This window comes from Myotis daubentonii, chromosome X (assembly GCF_963259705.1).
Source record: "Myotis daubentonii chromosome X, mMyoDau2.1, whole genome shotgun sequence".
Lineage (NCBI taxonomy): Eukaryota > Metazoa > Chordata > Mammalia > Chiroptera > Vespertilionidae > Myotis > Myotis daubentonii.
Genome location: NC_081861.1, coordinates 53,094,791 through 53,111,510, shown reverse-complemented (window position 1 = coordinate 53,111,510; position 16,720 = coordinate 53,094,791). Strand labels below are relative to the sequence as shown.

The 16,720-nt window shown below is 40.1% G+C and overlaps 2 non-coding genes across 2 annotated transcripts; one reads left to right on the top strand and one right to left on the bottom strand.

Moving 5' to 3' along the window:
- Nucleotides 1-6,074: 6,074 nt before the first annotated feature.
- On the bottom strand, nucleotides 6,075-6,210 carry LOC132225396 (small nucleolar RNA SNORA42/SNORA80 family). Its single transcript, XR_009450909.1, has one exon. It is a non-coding gene; the product is annotated as a small nucleolar RNA SNORA42/SNORA80 family (small nucleolar RNA).
- Nucleotides 6,211-10,279: 4,069 nt separating this feature from the next.
- Nucleotides 10,280-10,386, top strand: LOC132225321 (U6 spliceosomal RNA). Its single transcript, XR_009450846.1, has one exon. It is a non-coding gene; the product is annotated as a U6 spliceosomal RNA (small nuclear RNA).
- Nucleotides 10,387-16,720: the final 6,334 nt, after the last annotated feature.

Genomic DNA, 16,720 nt, shown 5'->3' with positions numbered 1-16,720 from the left:
TTTAAACCTATAGAGCAGGGGTGGGGAATGTCCCATCACTGGGCCTGATATAGCCCGCAAAGTCATTTGGTCTGGCCCTGCCAAGGCATTAGGATTGAGTTAATTAAATGTTTGACCAAATATAGCAGGCTAAGTTTTAAATTGGTAATTTTGTATGGCCTGTGAGTGATGTTATAAATACCCAAATAGCCCTTGGCAGAAAAAAGGTTCCCCACCTCTGCTATAGAGGAATAGGAAATCAAAGAAAGCTTCCTACAGGAGATATGTCTTGATCTGATTTTGGGGCACTCCAGGTAAGTGAAGGCCCAGAATGAGAAATTAATATGACAAATTTGAATGAATACCAGCATGGAAACTGATCTGACTAAATTGGATGATTGCTTTAGGGATTAACAGAGAATAAATCTAGCTAGGTAGGTGAAGAAAAAATTAAAAAGGAGTTGAAAGTCAGGAGAGGAGTTTAGTTTTGATCCAGTAAATCCAGATTCTTATCAGATAATTGACTTGAGAGGAGAGATGATATATAACCTAGTAATTAAATAGCATTAAGCTCTAGAATTAGATAGGCCTATGGCTGAATTGTGGTACAGACTATTTTCATCACAACTATTATGGCTTTACTATTTCACACATTTGAAGTTATTTAATACCTTTGAGTCTTGATATGTCAAGGCACCATTGCCATTTTCATTAACTGTGCTAGCATTCTCCCACCTACTGCTTGTTCTAAATTTTCTTCTTTTTTTAAGCCTAGAGTGAGTTAGCAGCAAGACCCTGGCAAAGCTTGGTAACCTGATTCTCAGTTACATATAAAGTGCTTAGAAAATTGTATTGTTTTGAAATAGTTTGACTTGAACTGAACTAAAAAAAAAATGAACTAAACTTGAATTTAACTTTCATTGATTTTCTAGGAAATAATGTAAGAAAAATGATGTGTTATTTCAAAGTATTGTAAAATTAACTTCGTGAATACTTTAGCAAGTGTTTTAATGGCAAGAATGCCTGAGGTAATGCATAACAGTTGAAACAAACAATAGATTACTTAAAAAAATAAAAGGAAAATCTGAAAAATCAGTTGTTCAAAGGGACTTTGAAGAGCTACTGCATATTCCTTGTAATCTAGAAGACCAGGCACATGTGTAGAGCCATGCACACACTCAGAAATGACCTGCGAAAGCCATAAACTTTCACTTGTGACTGACTTTGTGATTCTGTGCAAGCAGAAAGTGTAGTTTAACACAGAGTTGTAAACTGCCTGAGAGTCCAAGGTGTACACAACATGCTTACATAGCTCATTGGCAAGGACTGGGAGATTTTTAGTTCTAGGCATTCAAAGAAATATCAACCTAATTATTAATTGCCCTCTAAGCTAACTGATCAGAGACTTCACTGGCCACATATGACAAATACAGAGCTTACTGAATTAGTTAAAAAATTCACTGAATAAGCAAAGAGCAACAAAACCCAGCACAAACAGCAAACACTAGTGAAAGGAAAAAAACAGTTTCCAGGGTTGTCAAATTATATTATTTAAAATACCTGGTGTTTGATGAAAAATTTTGAGACATAACAAAAGAAAAAAATATTATGGCCATAACACAGAAAGAAAAGTTATACAAATGTCCATGAAACACAAACAATGGAATTACTACATATAGACTTTTGTTGAACTTTTAAAAATATTATTTTAATGTAGAATAACATTTTTAATAGCAGTCTTATAAGAGGCATGCAAGTTTCATGTCTTTTTTTTTGTTTTGAGTTACCTTTTTTGTCATTTAATTACAGTTTGCATTCAATATTATTCTGTGTTAGTTTCAGATGTACAGCAAAGGGGTTAGAAAATAAAGTACTTTACAGAGTGGTCACCTTGATGCTTCAAGTACCCACCTGACTCCATACATGGTTATCATGATACTATTGACTATGTTCCCTATGCTATAATCTACATCTCTGTGACTATTCTGTAACTACCAATTTGTATTGCTTAATCCCTTCACCCAGATACCCAAAACCCCTCCCCTCTGACAACTGTCAGTCTCTTCTTTGTATCTATGAGTCTGTTTATATTTTGTGTATTTATTTTGTTTTTTAAATTCCATATATAAGTGAAATTATATGGTATTTTCTTTCTCTGACTATACATAGACTTTTATTCAGCTATTTAAAATATGTTCAAAGTCCTAAAGGAAACTATGTCTAAAAAAGTAAAGTATATTATGAGAACAATGTCTCATTAAACAGACAATATGGAAGAGATAGAAAGTATAAAAATAAACTAAATAGAAATACTGGAGTTTAAAATACATTAACTGAAATGAAAATTTCACTAGATGTGCTCAGAACAGAAGAGTCAACGAACATGATAATAAATCAGTTGAAATTATCAAGTCTGAGGAACAGCAAGAAAAAATATCATAACCTTAAGGACCTATGGGATATCATGAAGTATACCAAAATAAATATACTGTGAGCCCCAGATAAAAAAAGAATGATAAAAAAGGCAGAAAGAATATTTGAAGAAATATGACTGAAAACTTCCAAATTTGATGAAAATATTACACATAAATGAGTCTTAATAAGATAAAAATAGGACAAACTAAGAGATCCAGAGAGAGAGAGAGATCAATTGGCTGCCTCCTGCATGCCCCCCCCGCCCCCCGCCACTGGGGATTGAGCCAGAAACAGGGCATATACCCTGACCTGGAATCGAACCGTGACCCCCTGGCCCATAGGTCGACGCTCAACCACTGAACCACACCAGTTGAGCATCAACCTATGAAATTTCCAGAACAGGCAAATCCGTAGACACAGAAAGCAGAGTAGTGGTTGCCAGGAGCTGAGGAAAAGTGGAATGAGCAGTGACTGCTTCATGGCTATACGGTGTGTGTGTGTGTGTGTGTGTGTGTGTGTGTGCACGTGTGTGTGTGTGATGAAAATGTTCTGTAATTAGATATTGGTGATGGTTGCACAATATTGTGAATGTTCTAAAAAGCCATTGAATTGTACACTTAAAATGGTTACTTACTGTTTCTATGAATTTGCTTATTCTAGATATTGCATATAAGTGAAATCATACCATATCTGTCCTTTTGTGTCTGAATTATTTCACTAAGCATGATGTCTTCAAGTTTGTTCATGTTGTAGCATGTATCTAATCTCCATTCTGGATGAAAGGATTTCATTCTTTTTTATGGTTGAATAATATTCTATTGTATGTATAAACCACAATTTATTCATCCATTGATGTACATTTGAGTTATTTCTATCTTTTGGATATTGCAAATAGTGTTGCTATGAACATTTGCAGGCAAGTATTTGAGTTTCTGTTTTCAGTTCTTTGGGGCATATACCTAGGAGTAGAATTGCGGAGTTATATGATAATTCTATGTTGAAATGTTTGAGAAACTGCTAAACTATTTTCTACAACAGCTACACCATTTTACATTCCCATAAGCAATGTATGAGGGTTCCAATTTCTCCACATCACTGTCCAAATATACCACAAATAGTTAATAGTGTCTATATTGAAAATATGCCTTCATGTAGGTAGTTGGCTCTCTTCAGCCCAGGTTATTTGTACACACTTCAACTATGAAATGTAAGGTGAAGAAACTGTGATGTATTTCAAGCATCAGTGACAACTGAGCAGAAAATCTTTGCAAGAATTAGAGATGATTTAGGAAAGAGAGATTGGTGTCCTTTAACACCATTTCATTGACTGAATTCAAATTTATTCTGGTGACAGCATGTGCAGTGGTGATAGAAAGGTTAACATTTCATAGCTCTCTTAACAACTTTGCCCATAGCCATTGAAGTGAAGAGGTCAGCACAGTGGAATGAAATTACACTATACCTCTCATATTCTGAGTGGTTCCTTTTAGTTGATTATTTTAGAACTTTCTGGGTGATACAATTCGGCCATTGCTCCCTGTTTTTAAAGTACTCAGGCAATTTAGGCATTTAAATGTTCTTCCATTTGTAAGAGGTTTAATCACTCAGTGCTGAATTTTCAATCTTACTGAATCAATTGAAGCCTTGCAAAGTGTTCCTTTTAGTTAAGATTGGAAAAAGAATGGCAGCAGCTGAGCCAACCCTGTTATTTGTTATCAGAGTGGAGATCAGAGTTAGTGAGATAAATTCAGCTAAGACTAAGACTTTTACTCATGTTTCTGTGTCTCAGAATGTGGCCTGGGGACCACCTACAACAGAAACACCTGGGGTGTTGTTTTAATATAATTCACTCTGAACTAGGGTGACCACTCATCTGGGTTTTCCCCAGACTGAGGGCTTTCCCCAGACATCGGACTTTCAGTATTAAAACTGGGAAAGTCTTGAACAGACAAGGCTGGGGGTCAAGCCTACTCGAGACCTACTGAATCAGAATCACTGCTGTCTTATAAATAAAGTAGAGGCCCAGTGCACAAAAGTCTTGCACGGATAGGGTTCCTAGGCCTGGCCGGCAATCAGGGCTGATCTGTGGGACAACTGCTGGGGCCATCAGGGCTCCCACTTGCACCCGCTTTGGCCTGGCATTGCCTGTTCACCTGCTCCACTATCCCACTGAGGTCCCACTCTTGTCAGGGCCTATTGGGACTGGCAGTGCCTCCACTGCTGCCCACTGCCAGCGCTGCATAGTCAATGCCCGCCATGTTCCGCGTCGCCCCCTGGTGGTCAGTGCACATCTAACTCCCAGTTCATCTAACTCCCAGTTGATTGAACTCCTGCCCATGGGGATAATTTGCATATTGGTCTTTTATTATATAGGATACATGCTAAAGTTTGAGATCCAAATTAAGGACTACCCCCCAGCCTGAAGCAGGCTTACTCTGGAACTAGCTTTCCTAATTGATTTAACTGTTACTTCCTTCCATTATTACATGTAGGTAATCCTCTTTTTCATTTGGAGGGCAGTGCTTTCAGGGAAATATAATTGATAAGCAAATATCAGGATCATCACTGTTGCTAGGTGAAACAGAGAAAAAGTTGTAGAAGTTCATTTCTTTATTCATTCTATGAACATTTATCAAACACATTTCTAATATATAGCTCTATATGTATATATCTATATCTATATATCTATAGCTATAAGTTGCTCAGAGGAAAAAAAGAATCTAAGATTAAGTGTGAATATAGGTATGCATGTAGGAACATATGTCTGGAATGTTTCAGCATATAGATGAGAAATACCCATTTTCTAAGAACTACAACTATTTAAGAATATTCATTAATTCAGAAAATATATGCGGAGGGCCTTTTATGTGCCAGCACAGTGCTAGAGACTGGAATACAACAGTGAACAGTATAGACAGGTCCTTGCTCTCATAGAGCTTATATTTCAGTGCCAGAGAAACAAACACACAAACAAATAATGACAGATGCTTTGATAAGTGCTATGAACAAAATAAAAACAGGGTGATGTGATTGAGATGGAGGGTCTACTTTTGACTGGTTAGTAAGGGAATGACTCTCTGAGGAGATGACATTTGAGCCAAGATCCAAATCATAAAAAGCCAGCCATTTGCAGACCTGGGGGAGAAATGTTCCAAGCAGAGGGAACAGTGAGCGTGGGAACCTGATGACAGGAAGGAGATTGACATGTTGGAAAAATACAGAGAAAGATGCTGTGACAGGAGTGTCAGGAACAATGGGGAGAGTCATATGAGAGTAGGTTGTAGAAGCAGGCAGGGTTTAGATCATGGAGGCCTTATGGTCCTGGGTCAGGGCCTTAGATTTCATTCTTGTTCTGAATAATTGTTCAGAGAAGATATTGGAAGGTCTAAAGCAGAAAAGTGAGGTGATTAGGTTCACATTTTTAAAGATCTCTCTGACACTTTTGGAAAATAGACCAAATGGAGTGAGAATGGAAGCAGAAAAACGAGTAGGGGACTACTGCAAATAGACAACATAAGAGATAGTGGTGGCTGAAAGTAAGGTAGTGGGGAGCAGAGAAAAGGACAATTCTGTATGAATTTTTGGAGTTAGAGACATAGGTTTTGGTGATGGTCTGGATGGTTTGGTGTAAAAGGAAAGAGAAGACTCAGGAATTTCCAGGTTTCTTCTCTTTTTCCCCCCACTGTGCAATCCACTTCAATGCCTGCAGTCAATGGACAGAGAGGCCAGGCAATAGTTCAAGTCCACAGTTTGCTCTGGCATGGGTCACTATGAGAGACCAAGGGGGATGGACCTGCCATAAACCCAAACCCGTACATTATATCCAGGATTTTTGACTTGGGTAAATGCTGGGATCCTTTACTAAACTGTGGAAGACTCAAGAATAAGGGAATTGCCCTAATTGGTTTGACTCAGTGGATAGAGCGTCAGCCTGCAGGCTTAAAGGTCCCAGGTTCGAGTCCAGTCAAGGGCATGTACTTTGGTTGCAGGCACATCCCCAGTAGGAGGCATGCAGGAGGCAGCTGATTGGTGTTTCCCTCTCATCGATGTTTCTAACTCTCTATCCCTTTCCCTTCCTTTCTGTGAAAAATCAATAAAATATATATTTTTTAAAAAAGAATAAGGGAATTGCATATTAGCATAACCAATGGACACACACTGGGTGGTGGGGGCTTGCCTGGGGTGGGAATGGATGGCGGGGGGGGCAGTCAATTGGGTAAAAAGAAGACATATGTAAAACTTTAGATCAAAAAAAGTTTACACCAATGTTAATATACTGTTCAGTACATACTGAACCATGCTTTTTTATTTTACATGCACTCAAATATTTATTTTCTAATATGGAGAATACAAGACTTGCTATACTTAGAAACTGCAAAAGTAATTGCAAATAAGATAGCAGATTTGACTACATTAAAATTATATATGACAGGGGAAATGATGCAGACTTTTTAAAATCAATAAACACTTGTGGCAAATAAAAAAAAAAGAATAAGGGATTGATCAGGTATCAAAAGTTCAGTTTTGAATATGTGATGGTCCAGATGCCTAATAAAATAAAATTCCAAATTGAGGTGTCAATAGTCATATGTACCTGTCTCAAGTTCTGGGTGATGTCAATATAAATTAATTTGGGAGACAACAGCACATAGATAATATTTAAAGCCTTGGGATTGTATGACATTATCTAGAGAGAGAATAGAATAAAAAAGAGGAAGAGGTTCCTGGATTGAGCCCTGGGGCCTCCAACATTTAGAGATCAAGCAAAGGACAAGGAATCAGGAAAAGAGGCTGAGGGGCCAGTGAGGAATAAGTTAAAACAGGAAAATGTAGTGTTGCTAAAGACAAGAGGGAAAAATGTGGGAGTTTCAAGAAGAGAACTATTATTCCCATTTTACAGATAAGAAAACTGAGGTGTGGGAGTATAAATAACTTCCCCAAAGTCACACAACTAGTAATGGACCTAAAGCCAAGCAATATGACTTCAGAGTCTGTGCTTCTAACCACTACACCAGTGGCTCTCAGACTTTAGTGTTTATCTGAGTCACATGGAGAGGTTAATAGAAAGATTGCTAGGCCTCACCCCCAGAGATCCTGATTCAGAAGTTCTGCAATGTGACCCAAGATTTTGCACCTCTAATAAATTCCCAGGTGATGCTAATGCTGCTGGTCCAGAGAGCACACTTTGAGAACCACTGCCCTAGTGTATGTTACCTTTCATGTGGAAAGACTGACTTGTGATAATGTTGTTAGTATTGTTTGCTTTCTCCAACTGGCTTTGAAAGATTCTCCCTTAGGATTGGGAAAAATTATACCACCACCTTGTTCAGAATTATCTGAGTAAAGCAACTATATTTCTGATTAATGCAGGAGAGATCAATTGAGCTCTAGGGCCTGAGGGATATGGTTGGACTGGGGAAAAGGATAAGCCTACCAGTTCATTGATGTTTACCCCAGACATATGGTGGCCTAGATGGGACATTGCTAAACCCACTCAAGGTCTGAGTAGGCAAGAAAAGACTGAAGGACTGTCTAGGATTATGACTCAAACAAAGGAGAGAATGAACCTTCTGCTATCCCTGATCAGTAGCCACATTCTTCCACTATGTTGCCCAGTTATCTGTTTTAGCTTTATAAAGGCACGAGGTAGCGAAAGCATGTAAAATATTGGGATGCAAAATACTAGAAAAATGTATCCTGGTCTTGGGTACCCCCCAAAAAGCCTGCTGGTGAAAAGCTGGAATGCTGCAAGGTCTACGGGTAGAAAGAGCAAGAATAATGGAAGAATGACAAATAATAATCTACTGTATGCTAGGTATTTGACATACATTATCTCATTTCATCCTTACAAGAGCCTAATGAGGTAGATATTATCCTCATTTTACAGAGGAGGATATAGACTCAGTAGCCTCAGGTTACAGCTAGTAAGTAGCAAACCCTCGGTTCAAACTTAGGTCTGCCTAATTCCAAAGCTCTTGTTCTTAACCAGCACACTCTAAAATGACTAAAATATAGGACTTTTCTAGACTATCTTCCTACAGATAAGATGAAGGAAAATGAAATGGCTTAAGAGACTGGCCTCAAGACGAAATGAGGCTGCCAGATCAGATCAAGATAGACTGGCAGTGCAATGCCTTGGGCCAGTGTCTTTGACATTGTTGTTGCTTTCAAAAGTCATCAGATTTGTCTGGCTGGTGTTGCTCAGTGGTTGAGCATCAACCTATGAGCCAAGAGGTCCCGGGTTAGATTCCCAGTCAGGCACATGCCCGGATTGTGGGCTTGATCCCCAGTAAGGGGCGTGCAGGAGGCAGCTGATCAATGATTTTTTCTTTCATGGATGTTTATATCTCCCTATCCTTCTCCCCTTTTCCCTCTCCAAAATCAATAAAAAGCATATTTAAAAAAATAAAAGTCACCAGATTTATAAAAACACAAATGGTTCACCAGTAAGAATATTATATGTGAGAAGACATGTATGAGATGAGACAGGAGAAGATTACCAAGAAACACTGTGTGTGATGCTCACAACACACAGTAGCAACTTGGGGGCAAGTGAAAAAGTATAGGCATTTAAATGGAGACATTAATGGAGAAAAAGTTCAGTGCTAAAGGTTGTGACATCTGGTAGAAGCAAATAGATTAAAAGCTTTACTCACATTGGAGCACTCTGGGGTTGAGGATCTTTTTAGGTCTCAATTTTTTAAACCTTTTCTCTGACTTCTTTTTTAAAATATAATTTTATTGATTTCAGAGAGTAAGGGAGAGGGAGCGAGAGATAGAAACATCAATGATGAGAGAAAAGTATTGATCGGCTGCTTTCTGTACGCCCCCACCCCCACTGAGGATCGAGCCCACAACCTGGACATGTGCCCTGAGCAGGAATTGAATCATGACCTCCTGGTTCATAGGTTGATGCTCAACCACTGAGCCACACAGGTCAGGCTCTCTGACTTCTTTTTCATTGAAATTTTTATTCAGAATTGTAGATTCAACATGCAGTTGCAAGAAATAATACAGAGAGAGTCCTTGTATACTTTTCTCAGTTTCATTGAATATGCATTCCAAATAAATTTTAGTATATCACAACCAGGATGTTGACATTGATATAACCTGCAATCTTAGATTTTCCTAATTTTGCTGGTACTCATTGTATATGTGTGTGTGTGTGTGTGTGTGTGTGTGCGCGCGCGCATTACAATTTTATCACTTGAGTAGGTTCATGTGTCCACTACTATAATCAAAATACTGGTCAGTTCCAACACCACAGAGATCCCTCATGTTGCAGGTTATAACCAAGTTCACCTCCACTTCCCACCATATCCTCATCCCTGACCTCTGGCAACTATTAACCTCTCCTCCACTCTTATAAGTTTGTTGTTTCAATAATATTATATGAATGAAATCATGCAGTGTGCAAATTTTTGTGATTGGCTTTTTTTCACTCAGCATAATTTCCCTAGATTCTCATTCAAATTACTGCATGTACCAATAGTTTGTTTCTTTTTATTGCTGAGTAGTATTCCATGCTATGTACATAGCACAGTTTATTTAACCATTCATATGTTGAAGGACATTTGAGTTTCCAATTCTTGGCCATTGTAAAAAAAAAAAAAAAGCTGATGGACATTCGTGCGCAGGTTTGTGTGTGAACATAAATTTTCATTTATATGGGGCAAGTGCCCATAAGTACAATTGCTTAGCAATTTAGTAGTGGCATGTTTAATTTTTTTTTTAAAGAAAATGCCAAAACATTTTCCAGAGTAGTTGGAAATAAATAAGTTTCTTTACATCCTCACCAGAATTTGGTGGTGTCAATACTTTTTAGTTAGTCATTCTGATGGGTATGTAGTGATATCAATCTTTTATTTTTAAAAGAGGGAAACTAGTGCTCACTTTGGCAGCACATATACTAAAATTGGAACAATACAGAGAAGATTAGTATGGCTCCTGAGCAAGGATGACATGCAAATTTGTGAAGTGTTCCATATTTTTTTTAAAAAAGAGGCAAACTAGAGGGGAAACTTTTAATATTCCTTAGAGATAAGATCTCTTGCTATTTCAATTTAAACTCCTCCTGACTGGTTTTGCCTAGAAATTGCAGGGCTCTGGTAGAAGCTAGAAGAAAAGATGCTCTTTCCTGATTATGTTACTTACCTAGGGCATTGTGAGTCTGGGGCTAAAATAGCATCATCAGAATTTTGCCTATCTTGACTATGTTGTCTTCATATGGTGGATGAGATGGCCTAAGGCAGTCCCAAATATATTTTGTAGACTTCTTAATTGAGCCAATAAAGTATCACCCAAAATTTGTGTGTGTGGTGTATATATTTAATTAAGATCTCTGTGTTGAGTTTTCATCATTTGTAACAGAGTTTCATTCCTCTGTGACAACTCCAGCTTATTAGTCTTTTTTCTTTTAATTCTCACAACACTTAATTATCTATAGCAACTCTGTTCAATAGAAAGACAATGTGAGCCTTATATATATATAATTTTAATTTTTCTAGTGGTCACATTTAAAAAAGATAAAATAAATTTATAACTATTTTATTTAATCAAATATACTAAAAATATTATAATTTAACATATAGTCAATATAAACATTCTTAATGAGATATTTTACATACTTTTCTTTGTCCTAAGGTTTTGAAATTTCATATGTATTTTACATGTATAGCATACCTCAATTCTGACTTGTCATATTTCAGTTGCTTGATAGCCACAAGTGGCTAGTATTGAACAACACAGATTTATACTATACATATTAGCACCTAATCATACATCATGTATTGCTTGAATGTTTCATATGTAAATGTCTAATCTTTCCGCCTAACATCTATACCCCTTGAGAACAGAAAGCTCAGCTTAAAATTTTTTAGCTCTCAACTTCTCGTATAGTGTAATTCTAATAGTAGGTAATAATATGAATAAGTGATTTCAGTTAATCAGTCAATGAGCAGAGAGTTGTAATTCATGCCTTAGTAAAGAAATGGGACTGAGAAACATATTGCAAGTCCACTGGAGATAGTCAGTTATCTGCATATGACTGTAGTAAATGTTTGTCTGATAGCAAACTATCAGGCCCCAGGCAGAAGAGATAAGGACCAAAGGAATAAGAATGTATTATGATTTTCAAATGAAAGTGCTAAACACAAAGTGTAAAATGGGTGTCCTTTCCCAGTACCATTCCATCTTACAAAAGGGCAAGATGAGTGATGTCTATACCTGGTAACATGAAACCAGCAAATTATTAGCATCTGAGCATAGAGAGAGTCCATTTATTTTGCCCTTATATAGCCACTTTTTTTTTTCAAGGCAGATGGACAGAGAGTGGGTGGTGGAAAGGGGAGCAAGTATGTACAACATGTTATTGTGGAATGCTATGCAGCAGTTGCAAGAATGAAGTGTAGCCCAGCTGGTGTGGCTCAGTGGTTGAGTGTCAACCCAGGAACCAACAGGTCACCAATTTGATTCTGGTCAGGACACATGCCCGGGTTGTGTGCAGGAGTCAGCCAATCGATGATACTCTCACATTGATGTTTCTATATCTCTATCCCTTCCTCTTCCTCTCTCTCTAAAATTTAATAAAAACATATTTTTCATAAAGCAAAGAATGAAGTGTATTCATGGAAACATCTCTAGACATACTGCTTAAGGCATTAAGTGTTCTTTAAAGTGTGGTCCCTGGACCAGCAGTTTCAGCTTAACTGAGGGCTTTATAGAAATGCAAATATTTGGGATTCACCCCAGAAACTCTGGAGGTGGAAGTCAGAAATCTGTATTTTAACAAGCCCCTCCCCCAGTGTTACTTTTTAAAAAACTATATTTTTATTATTGATTTTAGAGACGAAGGGAGATAGAAACATCAATGATGAGAGAGAATAATTGATCAGCTGCCTCCTGCACAGCCCCTACTGGGGACTAAGCCTGCAACTCGTGCATGTGCACTGACTGGGAATCGAATCATGACCTCCTGGTTCTTACATCGATGCTCAACCACTGAGCGACACCAGCCAGGCCCCCAGGTGTTTCTGATGCACACTAACATTTGAGAAACACTGACCTAGAAGGGAAAAATGTTGCAGAATGACATATACAGCATGATACTATTTATAACTGTAAAAATGACATGTTTTCAATGTGTGTGTGTGTGTGTGTGTGTGTGTGTGTATAATTTCATGTGCATATAAGAAGTCTGGAGAAACTAAGATGGCGACATAGATAAACACCGGGAAATCGCTGCCTCCCACAACAACTTCAAAAAAACAACAACATAAAGACAAAACGAACAGCATCCAGAACTACAGGAAAGCTGGCTGAGTGGAAATTCCACAACTAGAAGGAAAGAAAACCACACTGAGAGCCAGAGGAGCTGCGGAAGTAAAGTGCAGAGGTACGGAGGCTCGCAGGCGAGGAAAGGGGCTGGTACCTGAGGACGCGGCTGTCTTTTTAAATCGAGAGGGAGTCACAAGCTCCCGACTGCTCTGAACTCCGGGAAGTCTCTGGGGACCCAGGACTCATACGGGGAGAAACTGGACTGTCTGGCAGCGAGCAGAACTCGGAACTTGAGGGCGGCTTTCCCTAAGAGGTGCTTGCAGCAATTACCAGGACAATGAGACTCGCAGCCCCTTAGGGCAGGGCTGGGAATCCACCATAGCTGCTTGCTCCGCCCTTTGATTCCCGGAGACCCCGCCCCACCCAGGCTGCGGCAGAGGCTTTTGCATATGAATGCCCCGGCCCTTTGCAACCTGAAAATTACCTAACAAACTGCAGCGGGGCCACAGACCCAGAACTTCCAAGAGAAGGCCCAAGGCCCCACAGCAGCTTACATTGCTTCACAGCTGGGCCTCATCAGGGTACCTCCAAACTCCAAAAAAGGAAGGGAAATCTGCAGTTCTCTTCGTAGCTCCTGCTGTGTAAACTCAGGCAGAGGCTAAATTAGCACCTCCTTAGATCCAAGAGCCAGTGTACCCAGTGGTCAGAGGGGGACCATCCAGATTACAACTCCTCAGATCCATAAGGGACACACTCAGGGTGCAGACTCAGTGAGCACCAAATCCCCACTGAAGCAAGTCTTGCCCCAGAAAGGTGTCTTCAGCATAGAAGTTCTCCCACTGCAGACACAGCTGATTCTCACTGCCAATTGGCCTGGAGATCAATTCCTCCCAGTGATCCTACAACAATCAAGGCATAACCACAATAAGACTGTGAAAAAAGCCCACAAGGGGGTACACCAAGAGTGTCCACCTCAGGTAACTGGGGAGGCTGAGCCACTGGGCCCTACAGGACACCTAGCACACAAAACCACTCTACCAACACAGGGAAGCATAAAAAATGTGGAGACAAAGAAACAGGTCACAAATGACAGAAATGGAGGAAAGCAAACGACTGGATATAGAGTTCAAGGCCACGTTTATAAGGTTTTTCAAGAATTTTATGGAAACCGCTGATAAATTTAGTGAGGCCCTCGATAAATCTAGTGAGACTCTCGAGGATATGAAAAAGGACCAACTAGAAATTAAGCATACACTGACTGAAATAAAGAATAATATACAGAGATCCAACAGCAAACAAGAGGATCCCAAGAATCAAGTCAAAGATTTGAAATACAAAGAAACAAAAAAGACCCAACCGAAAAAGAAAAAAGAAAAAAGATTCCAAAAATATGAAGATAGTGTAAGGAGCCTCTGGGACAACTTCAAATGTACCAATATCAGAATTATAGGGGTACCAGAAGAAGAGAGAGGGCAAGATATTGAAAACCTATTTGAAGAAATAATGACAGAAAACTTCCCCTACCTGGTCAAAGAAATAGACTTACAAGTCCAGGAAGCGCAGAGAACCCCAAACAAAAGGAACCCAAAGAGGACCACACCAAGACACATCATAATTAAAATGCCAAGAGCAAAAGACAAAGAGAGAATCTTAAAAGCAGCAAGAGAAAGACAGTCAGTTACCTACAAGGGAGTACCCATACGACTGTCAGCTGATTTCTCAACAGAAACCATGCAAGCCAGAAGAGAGTGGCAAGAAATATTCAAAGTGATGAACAGCAAGAACCTACAACCAAGATTACTTTATCCAGCAAAGCTATCATTCAGAATAGAAGGTCAGATAAAGAGCTTCACAGATAAGAAAACGCTAAAGGAGTTCATCACCACCAAACAGCATTATATGAAATGCTGAAAGGTATTCTTTAAGAAGAGGAAAAAGAAAAAGGAACTCTTTTTTTATTTATTTTTTATTTTTTATTATTAGTTAAGGTATTACAAATGTGTCCTCATCCCCCCCATTAACCCCCAACCTCCCCCCCCACACACAAACTCATGCTCCCATCCCCCCGTTGTCCATGTCCATTGGTTTGGCTTATATACATGTATACAAGTCCTTCTGTTGATCTCTTCCCCTTACCCCCGCCCTCCCCTACTTTCCTTCTGGGGATTGATAGCCTGATTGCTGTTTCTCAGTCTTTGGGTCTGTCCCTTTTCATCAGTCTATGTTGTTCTCTATAATCCACAAATGAGTGAGATCATGTGGTATTTATCTTTCTCTGACTGGCTTATTTCACTTAGCATAATGCTCTCCAGTTCCATCCATGCTGTTGCAAAAGGCAAGAGTTGAAAAAGGAACTCTTACCATTTGTCACAGCATGGATGGAACTGGAGAGTGGATAAATGCTACATGATATCACTCATTTATGGAATATAATGAACAACATAAACTGATGAACAAGGGCTGATCCAGAGATGGAGAGGCATTGATTAGACTGTCGGGCCTTGGAGGGAACGTAGGGGAGGGTGGGGGTAAGGGGGAAAGATCAACCAAAGGACTTATATGCAAGCATATAGGCCTAAACAATGGACATGGACAATGGGGGGGGGGTGAGGGCATGAGCGGGGGGGGGTAGAGGGTAACGTGGGGATAAGGACACATATGTAATATCTTAATCAATAAAAAATATATTAAAAAAAAGAAGTCTGAAAGGAGATACATCAAGTTTATAACAGGTACTAGAGGCCTGGTACATGAAATTCGTGCACGGGGTGGGGGGAGAGAGGGTGTGTGTCCCTCAGCCCAGCCTGCACCCTCTCCAATCTGGGACCCCTTGATGGGTGTCCAACTGCCTGTTCAGGCCTGATCCCACCAAAACGGGCAGTCAGACATCCCTCTCACAGGACAGCTGGCTCCCAACTGTTCACCTGCCTGCCTGCCTGATTGCCCCTAACTACACCCCTGCCAGCCTGATCGATGCCTAACTATTCCCCTGCCAGCCCAATTGCCCCTAACTACAATCCCCTGCAGGACTGGTCCCCCCCTAACTGCCCTCCCCTGCTGGCCCGGTCACTCCCAACTGCCCTCCCCTGCAGGCCTGGTCTCCCCCAACTGCCCTCCCTATAGGGCTGGTCCCCCACAACTGCCTTCCCCTTCAGGTCTGGTCCCCCCAACTGCCCATCCCTGCAGACCTGGTTCCCCTCAAGTGTCCTCCCCTGCAGGCCTTGGCCCCCCCCAACTGCCTTCCCCTGCAGGCCTGATCACCCCCAACTGCCCTCCCTTTCAGGCCTGGTCCCCCCCAAATGCCCTCCCCTGCAGGCCTGGGTCCCCCCCAACTACCTTCCCCTGCAGGCCTGTTCTCCCACAACTGCCCTCCCCTGCAGGCCATCTTGTGTCCACATGGGGGCGGCCATCTTTGACCACATGGGGGTGGCCATCTTGTGTGCTGGAGTGATGGTCAATTTGCATATTACTTCTTCATTATATAGGATTACCTCTCGAGAGGGGATTAGGACTGCTGGGCAAGAAGGTAAGTAAATGGGTATTTTTTTCGGCATCATTTGACTTCTTTAAAATAAGAATGCATTCATGTATTAATTGAGTAATTAAAAATACAGTACCATTTTCAGTTTTTTTAAAGTGATCTGAAAACACAAAAGAGAGAACCATTAAATCTTCTTAGAATATGTAGCCTTTGAACTAGGCTCCAGGGCTGGCCTAGTCTTTGCTGTCCATCCAGCCTTAACGCTCTCCCATAACTGAAATGTTTACATTTTCATCCTTTCAGATGAAGGAGGGCATCCCTGGAGAAGCTACAATCTGGTTTCTGAAATAGTAGGGTGGACCACCCATTATCCCCCAATACTTCAAGCCTCAGAGAAAGTACTAAGCTAAAATTCCAAGTTAATATTAAACTGGAAAGAAAATGTGGCTGCCTTTCCAATACTATAAAACTGCCCTCCAGCCCATGTTTTAATAGAGATGTTGCTCTCAGCAGCATAGTAGTGTGGATGAAAAACATAAAGCAAAGATCATTATTGATTCACCCTAGGCC